The following is a 12,428-nucleotide window of genomic DNA, read 5'->3' as shown; positions in this document are numbered from 1 at the left end:
TTACAGTGTACAATTTTCTGGGCACATTTTATGGAAACAGATGGCTTGAAATAATATTTGACTTCATTAGGTCAAAAATAACATTATCTATATATGCACTCCTATGTTAATAGCAGCACTATTCATAGTAGCCAAGGCATGGAAATAATCTAAACATTCCCTGATGGATGAATGGATAAAGAAGCTGTGGTGTGTGTGTATCCACACACACATACACACACACTCTCTCTCTCACACACACACACACACAAACACACACACACTCTCACACACACACACACATAAATGGAACACCATTCAGCCTTTAAAAGGAACAAAATAATGTCATTTGCAGCAACACAGATGCAACTAAAGATGATCATACTAGTGAAGTTAGTCAGAAACAGAAAGACAAACGCCACATGGTATCACTCATACGTGGAATCCAAAATATGATACAAGCGAATGTACCTTCCAAACAGAAGCCGACTCAAAAACAGAGAACAAACCTGTGCTTTCCAAAGGGAGGGGAGAGAAAGAGGGAGGCACTGGGAGCATGGGGTTGGTAGACGTAAAGTATTACGTTTAGGATGGATAAATAACATGATCCTACAGCATAGCACAGGGAACTATGCCCCATCTTTTGGGATAAGCCATAATGGAAAAGAATATAAAAATAAGGTATATATGTGTAGAACTCCATTTCCTCTACAGCAAAACCTAGAGTGCTCACTTCAACAGCATATATACTAAAACTGAAATGATGCAGAGAAGATTCGCATGGCCCTGTGCAAGGATGACAAATATGGAACATTTCATATGTGTTCACAGCAAGATCCTCTATGACCCGCCTCCTAGAGTAATGGAAATAAAAATAAATAAATAAGTAAGTGGGACCTAATTAAACATAAAAGCTTTTGCACAGCAAAGGAAACTATCAACAAGGTGAAAAGACAACCCTAGGAATGGGAGAAAATAATGGTAAATGAAACAACTGAAAAGGATTAATTTCCAAACTATACAAGCAGCTCATACAACTCAACATCAGAAAAACAAGCAATTCAATCAAAATGTGGCCAAAAGACCTAAGCAGACATTTCTCCAAAGACAAACAGATGGCTAATAAACACATGGAAAGATGCTCAACATCACTTATCATTAGAGAAATGCAAATCAAAACTACAAGGAGATATCACCTCACACTTGTCAGAATGGCCATCATCAAAAAAATCTACGAACTAAATGCTGGAGAGGGTGTGGAGGAAAGGGAACCCTCTCGCACTGCTGGTGAGAAAATAAATTGATACAACCACTATGGAAGACAGTATGGAGATTCCTTAAAAATTTAGGAGTGAATTTACTACCCATACTACCCAGCAATACCACTTCTAGACATACACCCCAAGGAAACAAATACTGAAAAATACACATGTAACCACATGTTCATTGCAGCACTATTTACAATAGCTAGGACATGGAAGCAGCGTAAATGTCCATCAACAGATGAATGAGTAAAGAAACTGTGGTGTATATATATATATATATATATATATATATATATATATATATTCAACCGAATATCACTCAGACATGAAAAGAAGGTATCTGAGTCAGTGCTAATGAGATAGATGAACCTAGAGCCTATTATACAGAGTGAAGTAAATCAGAAAAACAAATATCATATATTAATGCATATATATGGAATTTAGAAAGAGGGTACTAATCAAACTCCTTGCGGGGTAGCAATGGAGATACAGACATAGTCAACTATACTTCAATAACAAACAAAAATACTCTCTGATATATCAGCACTCCAAAGACTCTCTTTTTGGATATTTAATAGTCTTCAATTCTAACATATCCTTGTGAGCAGGTGCAAAGAAACTATTAAGTCAAAATGATTAACAACATAGCTTTTACTTTTTAACAAGCCACTCAAATGATACAAAGACCTTTAAAAATAGGAGAAGCAAAGACAATCTTCCAGAAGCTATTTATAACGTAATTTAGAAATAGTCTGAATGCTGTTTAGTTGAAATGATTTCTATAAAGTCTACTAGTTTCCTGTAGCTGTAGTAATAAGTAAACAAAAACAAGGGGGGTATAAAATGATACAACTGCACTATCTTATACTTTTATGGTTAAAAGGTTGACACAGATTCCACTGGGATAAAATCATGGTGTCAACAGTGCTGAGTTCCTTCCTTGTCCCCTCAAACTTTGAGGGAGAATCCAATTTCTTGCCTTTTTCAGTTCCCAGAGGCTGGCTGCCCACATTGCTTCATCTTCAAGGCTAGTGGTGGTGAGTCAAGTCTTTCTTGATCTCCTGTTCTGCCCCCCACCTCCACTTTTAAGAACCCCTGTGATTATACTGGGTCCACTCAAATAACCCAGAATAATTTCTCTACTTTAAGATTAATGTATTTGCAACCTTAACCCTATTTGCAACCTTAATTTTTTTGCCATATTCACCAGGAATGGGGATTAGGACTTAGAGATCTTTGGGGGATGAGGAGATGATTCTGTCTACCACAAGTTGGTATTGATTCATTTAATAATTATCAATACTCTCATGTGACAGGCATCAGTTTAGATGCTTAAAACATAAACAGCAAGGCGCAATCTTTACATTCAAATCTTACATTAATTAATTCAATCTTTACATTAATTGTTTGAAGACACAGGGAAAGATAAACATTGAAATTCTTTTGTAGAAAAATGTACAATCTAATGGGACAGGTGTCTTTGAAATATATGAATTCTAAAGAAAGATTATAAACTTGCCAATTTCCTTTGAAAGATTTCTTCTTCTGAAATGAAAAATGACTAAAATAATAGTAAGCTAATTGATTCATCATTCATAGGCTTGAAGAGGTAAGAAATTAGGAAACAGCTATCAGACAAATCGTGCCTGGTTCAGAGCTTGCTTAGTGAGTGTTTTCATTTATATTTCTCTTAAAATATATTCGTAAATTTTGCAGACTTCTCATTCTAAAGAATTAGATCATAAAAAATGATGTGTGCATGACAAGCTTTCTTGAAGGTTTCTGGCAAGGAGTGGCAAGAATCTAATTCACACTGCTATCCATGTATCCAAAAATTGGTTAGGATATATTTTTAAATCAATCCTATTAAATGAATTTTTAGATTTGGAAGTGCACTAAGGACTTAATTATTCAGAGCCTGGTTTCTATGGCTTGTCTCTTAATTGGTCTTAAGCTACTCAACTCTCTGCTTGCAAATAACACTCGCAGACACTGATGGTTTAACTACTCATTAGTAATGCTGACAGAAGGCCAAGTCCAATATCAACTTAGGAATAAAATTAAGGCTTTGTAATTTATTTTGTAGGTCTTTTTTTTTTTTTTTTTGCTGCACCACAGGGCATGTGGGATGTTAGTTCCACGACCAGGGAATGAATTCATGTCTTCTGCTATGGAGTCACCGAGTCCTAACCACTGGACCACTAGGGTAGTCCCTTCTAAGCCTTTACAGTGAAAACTTCAAGGCATAAAAATGTGAAGACCTGAATGGAGTTATCATTTTGGATAAAAATAGATGAAGATGGTCTGTGATTCTGGAGATGTATAGAAAACTTGTTCATCCTTCTTCTCAGTTCCCTGATATTACGATTACTTCAATCAGATTCTGGAGCCAGAATTTGTTCTGTAGACTCTGAATGAATTATGCTACTACTCACTGGTACTTGCACAGAATTATAGAGAATGTACGGTCAGCAAGACATACATTACAGACTGTATTACAGAACTCTGTTACAGTAGGACTGATAAACCCTGTCACACTTCCCCTAGAGAGAGAAGCAACATCATGCCAAAAGAGATGGAAGTGCAGACCAATAAACCCCTTTCTGTTTGTTCTCACCATATTCACCTTTTTATGTGCAGACAATAAAAACAGGAGAGCAAAGGACAGCAGAGTAATAGTGCCTATCTAGATCCAGCAGCAAGGAGCTAAGATATAGACACTATTAAGGTAAATTAGGCAAGAACATTACCCATATCAAAAAGCAGAATTCACCAATGGCCCATCCAAGAATAAGCTCTTTCATGTCAATGTATGGCAAAACTAATACAGTATTGTAAAGTAAAATAAAGTAAAAATAAAATTTTTTTAAAAAAAGAAATAACAATCTGTCAGCAAAACATACTGAAAAGCAGTTTTGGAAAAATAAGACTTTTCAAGAATTAACTAGAATCTTTCTCAATCAAATTGTTTTGTTTTGTTTTGTTTTCCTCTTGAATATTTAGCACTTGTTCTGTGTGTGTTTGTGTGTGTGTGTGTGTGTGTGTGTGTGTGTGTGTGTGTGTGTGTGTATACACACATATGGGCTTCCTTGGCTCAGATGGTAAAGAATCTGCCTGCAATACAGGAAATCCATGTTCTATTCCTAAGTTGGGAAGATCCTCAGGGGAAGGGAATGGTTACTAACTCCAGTATCCCTGCCTGAGGAATCTCATGGACACAGGAGCTTGGCAGCCTACTGTCCATGGGGTTATAATGAGATGAACACAACTGAGTGACTAACACGTATATGTGCATGCGTACGAAGTTGCTTCAGTTGTGTCCAACTCTGAGACTCCATGGGCTGCAGCCTGCTAAGTCTTCCTGGTTCATTGGATTCTCTGAGCAAGAATACTGGAGTGGATTGCCATGCCCTCCTCCAGGGGACCTTCCTGACCCAGAGACTGAACCCACACCTCTTACATATGTGAGAATTTTTGTCAAAAATAAAAAAAAGATGTAAATGTTTCTCTCAATGTTTTCCTCCAAGTTTGTTGATGACAGAGAAAGCAGGTGTGCCCCCAAACCCCTCAGGAATTTCGTTAACAAATATAAGTACAAGGGCTGTTCAATTCAAGGCATTGTGTATCAGTTTCAAATAACGTTTATTGAAATTCTCCAGGCGAGAACACTGGAGTGGGTAGCCTTTCCCTTCTCCAGGAGATCTTGCCAACCCAGGGATCGAACCTGCACTGCAGGTGGATGTTTTACCAGCTGAGCCACCAGGGAAGCCTGTTGAGAACTGACACTGAGCTAAATAGTAGTACCTGAAGAAACAACTACATTAAAAACAAACAAAATTCTAAACAAAATCCTGATTTTAAATACGCAGAATCAAATGCATAAATAAAAAAATCACTCTAGTACACTTCACCTTCCCTAACCTTCTCCTGTGAAGACTGGAAATTTAGAGAAGATGAAGGGAAGACTGAGGGCTAGTAAGGGAGTCCACACTTTGATGAAAACCTTCCAAAGTACTAATTGGAAGCCGCCCATTCATCTCCATTTCACTTTTGTCAACTCCAGATATCCCCACACTGGACCCATTAATAATGCCCACCACACTGCCTTTTCCTAGGACCACATCTTCACGGGTTCTTTTCTCTGTGGCATGGTTTCCCGTGCCCAACCCTCACCTTCACTCTGCTTGCATCACGACGATTTCCTGGCCCTTCTTTCTCCCCCCTTTTTGTCAACAGCCAACCTCTTCACGTCATCAGTTGTTCTAGGATCAACCATGTCATGGTGGCACTTCATCATTACTGTGTTGCAGATTTCTCTTCCTAAATTTAAACTCTGACTACCATCTGTCTAGGCTCACTAATACTCATTTTTATCATCCCTAATACATGGTTCACAAATACGGCTATAAATGTTTAAGAGTAAGGAAAACAATGTGTTTGGTCCAAGAAATTCACTGTACTACTTTTGCTATATCTACTTTCTTCCTTTGGGCTTCCCTGTGGCCAGAAGTTTTAAATCAAAACATAATTTTCCAGACTTCTCTGGTGGTCCAGCAGTTAAGACAGCATGTTCCCAGTGTAGGGGGTACTTGGTTTGATCCCTGGTTGGGGAACTAATATCCTGCATGCTTCACAGAGTGGCAAAAAAAAAAATTTAATAAAAAAGAATTAAATAAAATTAAAAACAATTTCACAATTACTGGATCACCATCCTTAATTTGAATTCCCCCAAATCAGAGTCGGCAACAAGATGATTAATTGAGAGCTGATGCCAGGAAGTAGGAACATAATAGAAAAGGAAGAGAAAGTCAGGGAAGAAAAAAAAAAAAAAACAATAAAAGTTGCACCACTGAGCTTGTCATCCCCGTAAGAAACCCCTAGAATCTGCTGATTCTCACATTCTTTTGATAGACAGATGAATAAGGGAGTGATAACTACCCAAGGACTGCAAAATACCTATATCAGGCTGAGTAAGATTTTATAGCTTTTGCCCTGATTTACAGAAGTAGAGAGATTTGGTGGATCCTTGCCATGAGATGCTTCCTGGAGGCACCCCTCTTTCACAGCTATGATCACAGAGGAGGAGAGTTGCAGTTTGGTGCACAGAACCCATTCCAACCACTCTTAATCTCCTGAAGATGTTCCCCTGTATTTCTCTATCTGGTCTCTCATTATCCAGATTTCAAAATGTAATCATCTCTGTCTCCTTTCTTCTCTCTCTTACTAGTTACCAACTCCCCAAATACCTTTGTAGTATCAGGTATGGCGCCATAGAAAGGTTGAGAGGTGCACTGGCCAAGAACATAGAATTCACAGCCCTTAGGTCTCAATTAAGCTTGTTCTATGAAATTCACTAATAATGTTCCAGCAGTGTTTCACCATGAAACAACTGTGTGTTTGGTAGATATAAATAATCTAGAAGGCATCACAAACATTAAAGATGAGGAGATCAGCAGAAAGTCACTTCCTAATTATTGCAAACATCCTTTTATTGATGAGAAATCTAAGCCAACATCCAGCTGGGGGTCGTGGTGTTCACAAAGCATATTATGCAGATGATGTTTCAGCTTCACAAAGAGGAATAACTCAAAGTTAGGCAACACTACTCATGAGTAGAAACAGAGAGATATATGTTTACTAAATTGTACATAGTATTTTTTTCTATTTGCTGCCTTTTATTCAATTATAGCTGCATTTGTGACTTATCAGACTGGCACCACTGAGAAAACACTGGTTAGTGTTTTCCTGATAAAACATTTTCCCTGATAAAAATGTGTGTGTCTATTGCTCACATTCAGATTTGTAATCTAAATTTCATTTTAGCACATTTTTGATATTTTACTCTGGAGGAAGTTTCAAATTTATACAAACATTAATTTTTTTCATTTTATTTAAAAAATTATCAGATCATAAATATTTTGCCTTGGATACTCCCTAAAATCCTACAGAGTCTTTATTTGCATAAACATAAAATAGCAAAATTATCTGTCAAAGGATTAAGAAGGCACATCATTTTATTTTATTGAGTAGGAAAATAAGATTCCTCTGTTATGTAAATACTTGTCCCAATTTCTGTTCATCAGATGACCTGCTAAAATAAAAAGATCCCAAAACAGGGTGCAGTCTCTCTCAATCCTTCCCTAATTCTTGGACTTCAGGTTGGATTAACACTACTTAACAAAGAGAAATCATACTAAAAGAGAGTTGGTTATTCCACTGTTTTCTGTAAAGACTGTTCTACTGGCCAGTACATGTGCTTATGGGCAAAAGTCTAATTTGAAAGCAAAATGCGATTTTCCCTCCTCAAACCAGCCTTAAAACACATGTCATTATATTTGGAAGCCTTTCCTAGGCAGTGCTGCCCTCTGCTCCCCAGCCTCTTTGAGTGTGAGCCTTTCTATTTCATGCCCTACAGATGCCTGAAGTGCCTGGGAACTTAAACTTTACTTTTATCAGGGGTTAGAAATTGGAATGCAGAGCTCCCAAGAAAGGCAAGGAGAGATAACAAAGCCTTTCTCAGTGATCAATGCAAAGAAATAGAGGAAAACAATGGAATGGGAAAGACTAGAGATCTCTTCAAGAAAATTAGAGACACCAAGAGAAATTTTCATGCAAAGGTGGGCTCAATAAAGGACAGAAATGGTATGGACTAAATGGAGGCAGAAAATATTAAGAAGAGGTAACAAGAATACACACAAGAACTATGTAAAAAAGATATTCATGACCCAGATAATTATCATGGTGTGATCATTCACCTAGAGCCAGACATCCTAGAATGCAAAGTCAAGTGGGCCTTAGGAAGCATCACTACAAACAAAGCTAGTGGAGGTGATGGAATTCCAGTGGAGCTCTTTCAAATCCTGAAAGATGATGCTGTGGAAGTGCTATATTCAATATACCAGCAAATTTGGAACACTCAGCAGTGGCCACAGGACTGGAAAAGGTCAGTTTTCATTCCAACCCAAAGAAAGGCAATGCTAAAGAATGCTCGAGCTACTGCACAATTGCACTCATCTCACACACTAGAAAAGTAATGCTCAGAATTCTCCAAGCCAGGCTTCAACAGTATGTGAACTGTGAATTTCCAGATGTTAAAACCGGATTTAGAAAAGACAGAGGAACCAGAGATCAAATTGCCAACATTTGTTGGATCATCAAAAAAGCAACAAAGTTCCAAAAAACATCTATTTCTGCTTTATTGACTATGCCAAAACCTTTGACTGTGTGGATCACAAGAAATTGTGGAAAATTCTTCAAGAGATGGGAATACCAGACCACCTTACCTGCTTCCTGAGAAATCTATACACAGGTCAGGAAGCAACAGGTAGAACTGGACATGGAACAACAGACTGGTTCCAAATTGGGAAAGGAGTATGTCAAGGCTGTATATTGTCACTCTGCTTATTTAACTTATATGCAGAGCACATCATGAGAAACGCTGGGCTGGAGGAAGCAAAAACTGGAAACAAGATTGCTCGGGGAAATATCAATAACCTCAGATATGCAGATGATACCACCCTTATGGCAGAAAGTGAAGAAGAACAAAAGAGCCTCTTGATGAAAGTGAAAGAGGAGAGTGTAAAGGTCGGCTTAAAACTCAACATTCAGAAAACAAAGATCATGACATCCCATCACTTCATGGCAAATAGATGGAAACAGTGACAGACTTTATTACTTTGGGCTCTAAAATCACTGCAGGTGGAGACTGCAGCCATGAAATTAAAAGACACTTGCTCCTTGGAAGGAAAGTTATGACCAAACTAGACAGCATATTAAAAAGCAGAGACATTACTTTGTCAACAAAGGTCCATGTAGTCAAAACTATGGTTTTTCCAGTAGTCACATATGGATGTGAGAGTTGGACTATAAAGAAGGCTGAGCACCGAAGAATTGATGGTTTCGAACTGTGGTGTTGGAGAAGACCCTTGAGAGTCCCTTGGACAGCTAGGAGATCCAACCACTCCATCCTAAAGGAAATAAGTCCTGAATATTTATTGAAGGACTGTCTCTGAAGCTGAAACTCCGATAGTTTGGCCACCTGATGTGAAGAACTGACTCGTTGGAAAAGACCCTGATGCTGGGAAAATTGGAAGGCAGGAGGAGAAGGGAATGACAGAGGATGAGATGGTTGGATGGCATCATCGACTCAATGGACAGGAATTTGAGTAAACTCCAGGAATTGGTGATGGACAGGGAGGCCTAGCATGCTGCAGTCTATGGGGTTGAAAAGAGTCAGACACAACTGAGTGACTGAACTGAACTGAACTGGAGCTGTACAGGATTGCTGAGCAATTTGTTTTGGGACAAAGAAATGTCTGAGGTTAGGTGAGCATGCAACTAAAGATGCTTTACTTTGTCCGCAAAACATCAAGATCAATATGCAGGACATGTGACGTTTACGGAACACTGTTTTCTTTTCCCTCTAGAGGAGCAAGAAAATACTTTCTTAAGAGCAGTAACATGATGGTTGCTTTTTGTTACAGCTTTGGCTGCTCTTTCCCACCAACTGGTAATATTAACTTTCCGTACTTCAAATGCCAGAATTGAAATAATTAGAATTTTTTGCATGTATATCTAGCTTCCTTGTTCCAACTAGCCAAAACTTGGGGACAATGTTATAATTTATAGTGAACAGAGCTAGTTCTGGGAGGCTGTGATAGACATTAGAGATCCGTGATATATTCGTTAAAATTAGGTCTCTTGTGAACAATTAGGAGGAACTCAGAGAAAGCCTGATCAATGTCAAAGTTTTGGGCTGAAGCAGCTTTTCTTCTTGTTCTTCTACAGAAAGGACAGAGGATGGAATCTGGAAACTAGATTATCATCTCAGGAAATCAATGAACTTTGCAGCTTAAGAGGACTCTTTGTTAAGAGACACAGAATGAAAATGGCACATTTCCCCAAGTCATCCCTAAATGGAGAAGGAAGCGATATGAATATGGTACTGATTTCTCTCTTCTTGCTTAGAGGGAGGGGAGGAAGACTCACTTTTTTCATCAGCCGTCTTAGGGTCTGAAGATCCCAGATCATTTTTTTGGATCCTTGTGAGTCCCTTATTCACACAACCTTAAAGCATTGTACTGAAAGCATCCATGTGCTATTCTAAAACCCCACAAATTTCTGAAGTCAAGATGCCAAATCTTTAAAGTGAATGCTGAGGTTTTTACAACTTAAAAACAAAAACCTATTTTAATTGCAAGTCAGGTAGATCAATTATAGGTGATTTTATTTAATTTTTTGAGAGAGGGAAGCATTTTCTCTTTGACAAATTATTTTCTGACGCCCAGCATGTTGTCAGGCTTTCCCCACCCCGCTGAGAATGTCTGGGGCTCTGTGTTCCCCAGCAGACTGGAGGGTACCAGCCTGCTTCATCTACCAGCAGCAGAACAACGCACAGGTCCTTTGGAAGGTGGCATTTCAGCTCAGTGTGTATTTCAGGGCTGCCCTTGAGACAGGAATCAGAGTTCTTGTCCACGGACCTGAAGGATGGACTCCACAAACATGCAGACACTCACGGTAGCAAGCAAATAGGATTTATTAAAGAGGAAGAAAGCACAAAGCTCCCAGCATAGACACTGAGGGGGTAAAGAGTCCCCTATAGGTGATTTTAATTACCAAGGACAGTCTCTCTAAAGATACAATGTATTTTAATAGTGAAGAAAATCATCACTTCTGAACAATCAAAGGGATCACTTCTAATCAGATACCAGGGCTCACTGTGACTTCTGCTCACACACCTCAAGACAGAATAGAAAATTGGATTAAGATATGAATTTCTGAAAATAAGACCTCAACCATCTACTTCAAACAAGCAACAAGGACCAAGAAAGGCAAACACCATACACACAAATTTAATTGTCCTTGTCATCACAGAGTTAATGAGCCTAGCCAAGTCATTTTACTGCGGCACATTCCAAAATACCCACTTCCTGCATTATGCCATTTTATTCCATACCAAGCATACATCTCAAAGCTTATCTATCCTTAGGTTGCTTCCATGTCCTGGCTATTGTAAATAGTGTTGCAGCGCACAGCAGGGTGCATGTGTCCTTTTCAATTATGGTTTTCTCTGGGTACAACCTAAATATCCATCAAAAGATGAATGGATAAAGATATATATACACGTGGCTATAGATAAAGATATAGATAAATGGATAAAGAATGAATGAAGATAAATATATATAAAGATATATATAATGAATTAAGCCAGACACAGAAAGACAAATATCATATGATATCGCTTATGTGCAGAATCTAAGAAAAAAAGATACAAATGAACTTATTTACAAAACATAAACAGACTCACAGACACAGAGAACAATCTTGGGTTACCAAAGGGGAAGCAGGGGGAGGATAATTTAGGAGTTTGGGATTAGCATATACACACTATATGTAATATCTATATATTTATATCTGTATATAAAATAGACCTCTGTATATAAAGGTATATCTGTATATAAAGTAACCAACAAGGACCTACGATTGCACAGGGAACTATATTCAATATTTTATAATAATTTATAAGGGAAAAGATTCTATACATATATAAAGAGAAAAGAATCTATATACATAATCTATATAAAGAATCTGTAAATAATCTATATCATATATATATGAATAGAGATATATAAAGAAACATACATAACTGAATCACTTTGCTGTATATCTGAAACTAACACAACATTGTAAATGAACTATCCATCAAAAAAATTGTATGTCTTCTGTTAGCATTTGAAGCCTTTATTAAAATCTATTTGACTTCCAAAGTAAGGATAAATAAGTTAATTCAAGTATTGATGATAATTGATATATTTAATTGTATTATGTTCAAGGCAAATCTCAGAAGCATAAAGTTGTATCTCTCAAGATTTTTTAACTTAGCATAATTATTTTGTTTTTCATGGTCCCATGGGATAAAACTAAGTAAGAAACTCATAACCAAGTTCTTGCTATTCACAATGTTTCCATCGGGTGTAGCTATGCTATTAGAGAGGTTAGTACCACAGTGTCCTTATTCAAGGAAGGGTGCTCAGATATGTGGGGGATTTGTAGTGACTTTGTCTCTAGCATTAAACTACATGAGTCAGCTGCATGTTCCATGCGTTAACCTAAACAACTTCAAATCAATCACATCAAGATGGCTTTCACTGCCTTTTTCCAAAAAGGAAGAATCATACAAAACTG

At 37.7% G+C, this 12,428-nt stretch overlaps 1 protein-coding gene and 1 pseudogene across 17 annotated transcripts in view; one reads left to right on the top strand and one right to left on the bottom strand.

Annotated features, from left to right (window-relative positions):
* RBMS3 (RNA binding motif single stranded interacting protein 3) overlaps positions 1-12,428 on the bottom strand; it is an 811,389-nt gene that overhangs the window by 261,260 nt on the left and 537,701 nt on the right. The gene's annotated exons all lie outside the window — the stretch shown is intronic.
* Positions 705-804, top strand: LOC138424950 (U6 spliceosomal RNA; annotated as a pseudogene).

The sequence above is a fragment of the Ovis canadensis genome, chromosome 19 (assembly GCF_042477335.2).
Source record: "Ovis canadensis isolate MfBH-ARS-UI-01 breed Bighorn chromosome 19, ARS-UI_OviCan_v2, whole genome shotgun sequence".
NCBI lineage: Eukaryota > Metazoa > Chordata > Mammalia > Artiodactyla > Bovidae > Ovis > Ovis canadensis.
Note: the sequence above shows the minus strand (reverse complement) of the source record. Positions and strands in the feature narration are given on the sequence as shown.